The sequence below is a fragment of the Artemia franciscana genome, chromosome 1 (genome assembly GCF_032884065.1).
Source record: "Artemia franciscana chromosome 1, ASM3288406v1, whole genome shotgun sequence".
NCBI classification, from domain to species: Eukaryota; Metazoa; Arthropoda; class Branchiopoda; order Anostraca; family Artemiidae; genus Artemia; species Artemia franciscana.
The window spans coordinates 6,610,774-6,618,323 of record NC_088863.1 but is presented as its reverse complement, the minus strand read 5'-3'; the positions used below and the strand labels follow the sequence as shown (position 1 = coordinate 6,618,323).

The window sequence follows — 7,550 nt, the reverse complement described above, 5'->3', positions numbered from 1 at the left end:
AATAGATAAATAAGAATAGTAAAAGTCTAGGACGCAAATCAAACAGTCTCGAACGTAGAAAATCAAATGAAAAACAATCAAATCATGGGAAAGTGGTTGGTCAAAATAAATGTTTTTTAATTTTCTTTTGTTCTCATTAAACATTTTTACAATAGGTTAGGAAATTCCATACATATTAACCTGTATCGAGCTTAATGTTACTTTAATTTGAAACCAGCACCTACTTATGTTCTAGTTGTAATGAAACTTTCCTCCTGAAAGAAAAAACTTGCTTTGAAAAAACAAAACGGGACGTAGATATTTCATGTGGCTTCTTTCCTTCAGCCAGAAAATTCTCCTTCAGCTGTCAACAGTAGGTTCTCACATGAAGATAAAAGAAAGCCAGTTGTTTTGGCCTCAAAGAATTTACAAAAAGGTGTTTACCCAAATATTTTTAAAGCACAATGTACTATTCATCAGTCTAGCCTGAGGTCCATACTTTCTGTGTAAAACAGACAAAGGTTAGACTCCCCTTTTTATAATAAACTGGAATTGTTACCATGAAACCATTACTTTGGTTCCTTAACATTATTAAATAAGTCCTTGATTCTCAAAGCATTGAGTTAAAATTTTTTTTTTTAATTTTAAATTTTTTTATATTTAATATAGTAGGTTGATACTTTTAAAAAATCATAGAAGTATCAGGGGATAGGGAACATATCTCCCCTTGTAAATTTTTGTTTTACTTTTTACGTTCTAACATTGTCCTTTGCATCTATTTGGAAGAAAATCACTTTTTTAATTTAGATTCGTTTCTTGTATCAAACTAAGGTTTACCACAAACTAGATATGGGAAGCTTTTCCCTTAGTCCCTTAATTTATTTATTTTCAACGTCAATCCGCGTACTAGAGAATAATGCCATTAGATCACTTTGTGGAATAGGGAACCGGGATTCGGTTAGGTCAATCTACAGTATAATTAATATAATGCCTGCAGCCGGATTACGTGATTTTTATACACTGATTTTTATGTATAAGTGCTATTATGGGTGTGTTCCAGAAAGTTTTGTAGGATTTTTTCGGGAAAGATCAAATGTTCATGGTCACTGAACTCGAAAAAGTGGAGATATTGAGGTTCCTCGCCTAGTTTCAAGTAGGGCTGCTTTTTCTGTTATTTATAGAGGGTCTAAGCTGTGGAAAAAGCTTGTTCCAAGTACCAAAGAATTGCCCATTAATCAATTCAAAACCGAGCTGCGTGTGTGGTTGCTTGATAAGTATACCTTTGAAATAGATTAAGATTGATGGAATTGTTTATTGGTTTTTGTTTTTGGCTTTTTTTCGCTTCGAAATCATGACATTATGTTGTTTTATTATATATGTATTACCTATGTAAGTTATTTTTTTTCGGTACACGGTTTCACCCTTCTGCGTATTATAGATTAACTTGTTGTTTTCGTTTTTTTTGTTCTTTGTTTTTATTATTTTTGTACTTTTCTATTTTTGTTGGTAACGCACCCTCGAGAGCGACGCTTTTGGTGTGCTTTTGGATAATAAATTAATACTACTACTACTATTTAATGTTTACATAACAATGTTTTGAAAATTACAACTATATGTTGAAAGTTTGCCACTTCTTGTGTCTGTTTACGCTTATGAGCGAGGGTTCTAAAATGTCGCGAATAAATTTTTGTATCATTATTTGTGGGTTTATAGGAGGGATTCTTTGAGTACATTTTGTCCAGACAGCACACTCCTGTTCCGGGCTGTTTATTATGCTCTTGTTCCAGGCTCCTGTTCCCTTTTATAACAAATATTCCTTTTTATAACAAAATGTTTTTATAATAACTAGGAAGATGTCTTCACTCATTACCGATATTGTATATTTATTATAAATTAATAATTTAATGACTTCCATCGCTTTCCTTTTGTCTTAATCTGATCCATCAGTAAAAGGGATTTGTACAAACCCTTCTTCGTTTCTACCAGGCTTCCGCTTGTTTGACTAATATTTGGGCTCCATTTCCATATTTGCCCCATAAGAAAAAACCTATTACAGCACAAACTAGTTTCCCCAAACTGATTTCACGCATCTTCTACATTGTCAGATTTGGAACAAATATTCATATCTAACTATTCCTGGAAAGTTCCACTCAAATTCAAATCCTGTAGTCTATCAATGCCGAAACTTCCATTACGATAGCCACAACTTCCTAAATGAATAGTGTTTTAAAATATTAATAATCAGAAATTTAATCCCATCAAAATTGTAAATATTTCAAAATATTAGTTTGCTTTCAGTTTTAGTGGTTAAAAAAACTAGTTTCGAAGGTTTGTATCGTAAGGTAATGAAAAGCAAAATTCATTAGGAAAGAATAATGATCAGCCCAATGTTATATTATGAGTTAGAATCAGGGGCGTATGAGCTCCACAAGGAAGGTGACATGTTTGGCAATTTCAGGGCACCGCAAAAGAGGGGAGAGGGAGAGGATCTAAACCCAAAAAAGACTAAGTTTAAGTTTTTATATTAAATAACAGCCATATAATCTAAACTTTATTCTTTCTCTTCCGTGATGCTTAAAGTGACAAATGACCGATTATTTTCAATTTCCTGATTTCTTTGATTCAAACAACTCCAGTGCGGTAGACCGCACCAATGAATGATTCAACCTTTGATTCAAACAGGTGCGGTAGACCGGCGACCAAGTTTCCTCTAGTTTTAACCAATCTTCTTTTTTTGGTATTATTTTACTAATTCGTTCTCAGTTGCCTCAATCATAGATTTTATTGTCTCAGCTATCAAGTGTTTTATGCATTTATGTAATTTAATGCTTAACAAAGCTACATAAATCTGGTGATAATTATTTAAAGCTTTATAAAGCATAAGGCACGTTACCAGCGAAGTTCTAGTGCAAAATAAATCATAAAGAACATTTTAAGCAGTAAAGCAGAAAGTGTGTCTTAAGCCTAATAACAATCTAAGATTTGTCACTGATAAATCGTTTATTATTAATTTGAAAATTTCGAATACAGTAATTTATAAATCACTTTAAGATAGTGTGCCACCAATCAATGTTGATAGCACAACGAACAACACTGGACGTGAAAAAAAGCATATTGAAAAAAAAAATCACTTTCAAATAATAAGCCGCAACTAAGTGAGAGCATCCTAGCCTAATATTAAATATTAGAAGTCACGTACGGGTGAAAAACCCTTTTAATAGTAACAAGGAAATGATCTTATCAGGAACTGACCAATTCCCTGATACGCATCAATTGTTGACAAAAACCCTAGTCATCTATAAATTATTTGTAGATAGCGTGCTGTCTATCACTGTGGATAGCAAAGCAAACAACAATGGACATGAAAAAAAAAAATCAAATTAGAAGACAGAAGGAAAATAAAACTTTAAATAATAAGCCCAAAACTGAATGAATGCATACTAACTTAACATTACAATAGAAGATCTCATAGAAAAGGCTTTAATTTCTATAGGAACAAGTTAATGACTTTCCCAGGAAGCAATCCGTTCCCCGGGATTTATTTATCTTTATAACAACCTTATCATTCTACTCTCGTAAAGCCTAAAACCTATAAAATACATTTTATACCTATTAAATTCTAACTGATTTGTCAAAAATCGTATTTAAATAAAATATGTTTTCCCATTTCAACACCAATTTTGACCAATTCCTTTTAGCCAATGTTCCAACCGGTATGATGTTAATATATGATTTTACATTTATTATAACTGAGCTGTTTTGCACTAGGAAAAAAAATGGTATCAAGATTGAACTAAATTATTTGTTGTACCACTATGATAATACCCATTTAGGTTTTACCAAAGTAAATACTTTGGACAAATCTGGGTTGCACCGGTAGGAGCCACCTAGTAAGAGGTTAGTAGCAGCGGTAGGAGCCACCTAGTAAGGGATTACACAAAAGGTTGAACACGTATCTCATTAATACGTATTCCAAAGCATATAGAAATATAGGCTACAATTCTTACGACTGAAAGAGTTGGCTATGTTCATTATTCTATGGTTAAATTCAATTCATATAACCTAAAACAGAGCTTTTTCTCTTGAGTATTATAATAGGTTTATATCTAAATGCAGGACTAAAATATGTGTCTATATATTCTGAAGACTTAGCCAGAGTAAATGATTTATGGAATTTAGCCTATATTTTTTTAAATAAAAGTAAATCAGTTTGGCTTCTTGATTTGCATTTTGTTATTTTTATTATTATTTTTTTTCTATTTTCCTCCATACTTTCAGTTATATATTTCAGATGATATTTTGTTCGATTGCTATATTTTATGTGAAGATAATTCTGCATTTTTCCGATTAGTAATCTATTCTTTCTTTCCCAACAGTCTTAAAAAACAGAATGCAGAAAATTGAATGTGAATCCTTTTATTAAGTATTCCAAAAACAGGATGCAGTAGCTGTTTTTACAGAGTTGTATTGGTCAATTTATTTCTCAATTTCACTTTTTTGGTGATTTTGGACAATGTTATTTTTTGTACTTGCAACCCTTTTTGGAATAGCCTGTTTTGATGAATGAACAATCAAGAATATTAAATAAAATAGTTGGATGAAAAAAATATTTGATATAATTTGGAATACCCTTAAGTTAAGATCAGAGTTAGATTTCAACGGAAGGAGTCGGAAAGTTTCATTATGAGGTTTCTCTATCAATAGCCAATTTGGCTGAACATTCAATCTATGACTGCAAATTCAGTTCTTTTATTAAGTCTAAAAAAACATGGTTCATTAGCTGTTTCCACAGAGTTTTGTTGATCATTTTATTTCCTGATTTTGCTTTTCGGTGATTTTGGAAAATGTAATTTTTTATACTCACAACCCTTTTTTGATAGCCTGTTTTGCTTAATGTACAATCAATCTTTATATTGCAAGTGAACTATTTAGAAAATTAAATAAAAAACAGGAGATGGAATAAGGATTCAATATACCGCAGAATATCCTTAAATTAAGATCAGAGTTAAAGAAAAGACTTTCATTTCAAAAGAATTGAAATTTCACTTCATTAAAAAAAAAACTGATTTCAAAGAAAAAAATTGAAAAGGTTCCTGTCAAGATTTCGCTATAAATAAGGAAAATAATAGAGTTACAAAAAAAAAGTTCAAGTTAGCTACATGGCACATCTTCACCTTATTCGAACACGACATCACTATAATACGAGCCGATTCAAGCCAATTCTGAATCCTGAAAAATAAACAGCATCAATTAATTAGTTTATCTTTTTCTAAGAGAAAGACAATTTATGCATTGCTTTAATTGCGTATGAGACACTTTACTAATTGTATAACGCAGTTAACACTCAAAACCCAGTTGTCATGTAAATCGTATCAATTAGCTAGTTAATTTTATTGGCACCAACTGGATTTTCAAATTACTACCCAGGTCTTATTTGAAAGTTCTGTAACTATAAAATAAGAATTACCACCCAAAAATATAATTGAACTTATATTTACTAAAAATTAGGGCCTGATCGATATATCAACCGACCGAAATTATCGGGCTGGTATGAGGGTCAGTGTCACTGTCGGATATTGGGAAGAGATTATCGGTTATCAGCCGATATTCTTATACCCTTAACTTGTTCAGAAGAGGGCATCAGATTTCCTCAGGTAAATTCTGCTTGTCTAGTCTTGGGGGCGGAGCAACCAGCTAAGTCTGACTGTTGGTTGAGAGAACAGCTCTCAAAAAACTTGATCTGATCTGAGTTGGTTGATAGAGCAGCAGAGCTGAGGTGACAAATAAAAAAAAATACGCTAAAAAAATACAGTAAACCCTACATTTCTGTTTAATGCATGTTCACTTGCGTGGGTGAAAGATCCAAGGTTCAATCGGTTGAAACCAAAATGTCAAATCAGGGGCACAGCTAAAGGTGAGAGGGGCTATGTAAGGCGTAAGGGGGAGTTCTAAAGTGTCACCACCACGTGTCAACACCTTGCAAAATTTACCTATTTACCTTGGAAATTTAGCTCGTTGTTCTGCATTTGTCAGCCTACTGGACGATTTTGTCAACACAATCTTTAAATCCCTCCTCCAAATTTATACTCAATTTATAATGCTGTATCCTTGCATCCAATGTCCCTGGTATTGATTCGTTTCTACTCATTTGACCAAAATGTTACCATAAATTCCAAAGGGATTTGACAACCGGTTGCATTAACAATCTTAGTTTTATGTTATCCCAACTGGGTTTGGAAAACTATGCTCCAACCATGAATAGCATATGTACATAAAGATATTTTTTTTTACTTTTTCTTAGCTAGAACCTAGTAAAGAGCGACTTTACGTTAATGATGACTGTGCTTCCAAAAGTGCCCTTTTAACATAAACTTTGTCCCCTGTTTGTTCAAGTAATGGGTCTTGTGTCTACGTTAGTCCTTCCTCCTGTATTTCTTCAATACTCACTTCCACCTGTACCCCTCCCTTCTTTGTGCTTGTGTTTGATTCTTCCTGTCTTTTTTCCAATCATTTGTCCGAATTTTGCGTACCTTGCTCTTGTATTAATTCTGTGTTTGCTCCTGCATTTCCGTGAAGGATTTGAATTTCAGATTCCATGGTAGGCAGAAAAACGTTTGATCTTACAATAAGTGCAAATATACATAAGTGCTCTATTCTTAATTTTAATAATTAGGCTTTGACAGTGGTATGATGTCCCATAAACTGTTAGTGGTTTCATGATGAAAAGTAGACAGTTAAATCAAGAGTGTTATTTTTTGTTACTATTGGATAGATTAATTTCTTTAACAGGTATTGGACTAATGGTCCGAATTATTAGACAAACATCCCTTTCATAACTTAATTCCCTCTCTAAAGTTAGTGCTCACGCATGGACTTCACTATCAATTAAATATCATTTTCCATAGCTTTGAGCAGAGAATTAATTCAAGCTCATTACTCCCTCTGTCATATCAATCTTTTAGAAAAAGCAACAAAATAAAATAAGGGTAAAAATTCAAACGGACAGAGACACATCCAAACGGCAAGAGCGGCTATGGAGCTAAGTTTTTTGCTAAGACCCCATTGATTCCCATACACATGTAATTGACACCTTGGGTGAATCAAAGGCATTGTTCAGTACCTCGAAAAGAACCCGCCCTAGGAGCAGTCCGCTTTCGTAGTTTTTTGTTTGCTTTTGCATTAGTCCTTTTTCTACATTCAAGAAGACTAATAGTAAGTTTCCTTCCCTTTTAAAGTGCCTATATATTATCTGTCTTGACTAGGTAATAGTTTTGGGTTATAGGTATACTTTTGTTTGATTCTTCCTGTCTTTTTTTTCCATTGATTTGTCCAAATTTTGCTTATCTTGCTCCTGTATTGATCCTGTGTTTCCGTGCAGGATTTGAATTTCAGATTCCATGCTAGGCAAAAAGACGTTTGATCTTACATTAAGTACAAATATACGTAAGTGCTCTATTCTTAGTTTCAATCATTAGGCTTTGACAGTGGTATGATGTCCTATAAACTGTTAGTGGTTTCATGATGAAAAGTAGACAGTTAAATCACTTTTGTGATTTTGACAGTTATTTTTT

At 32.8% G+C, this 7,550-nt stretch overlaps 1 long non-coding RNA gene across 1 annotated transcript; it reads right to left on the bottom strand.

Annotated features, from left to right (window-relative positions):
* Positions 1 to 2,960: 2,960 nt before the first annotated feature.
* LOC136024898 (uncharacterized) lies at positions 2,961 to 7,544 on the bottom strand. Its single transcript, XR_010616952.1, has 2 exons — positions 3,901 to 7,544; positions 2,961 to 3,866 (listed from the first exon to the last, which is right to left on the bottom strand). It is a non-coding gene; the product is annotated as an uncharacterized LOC136024898 (long non-coding RNA).
* Positions 7,545 to 7,550: the final 6 nt, after the last annotated feature.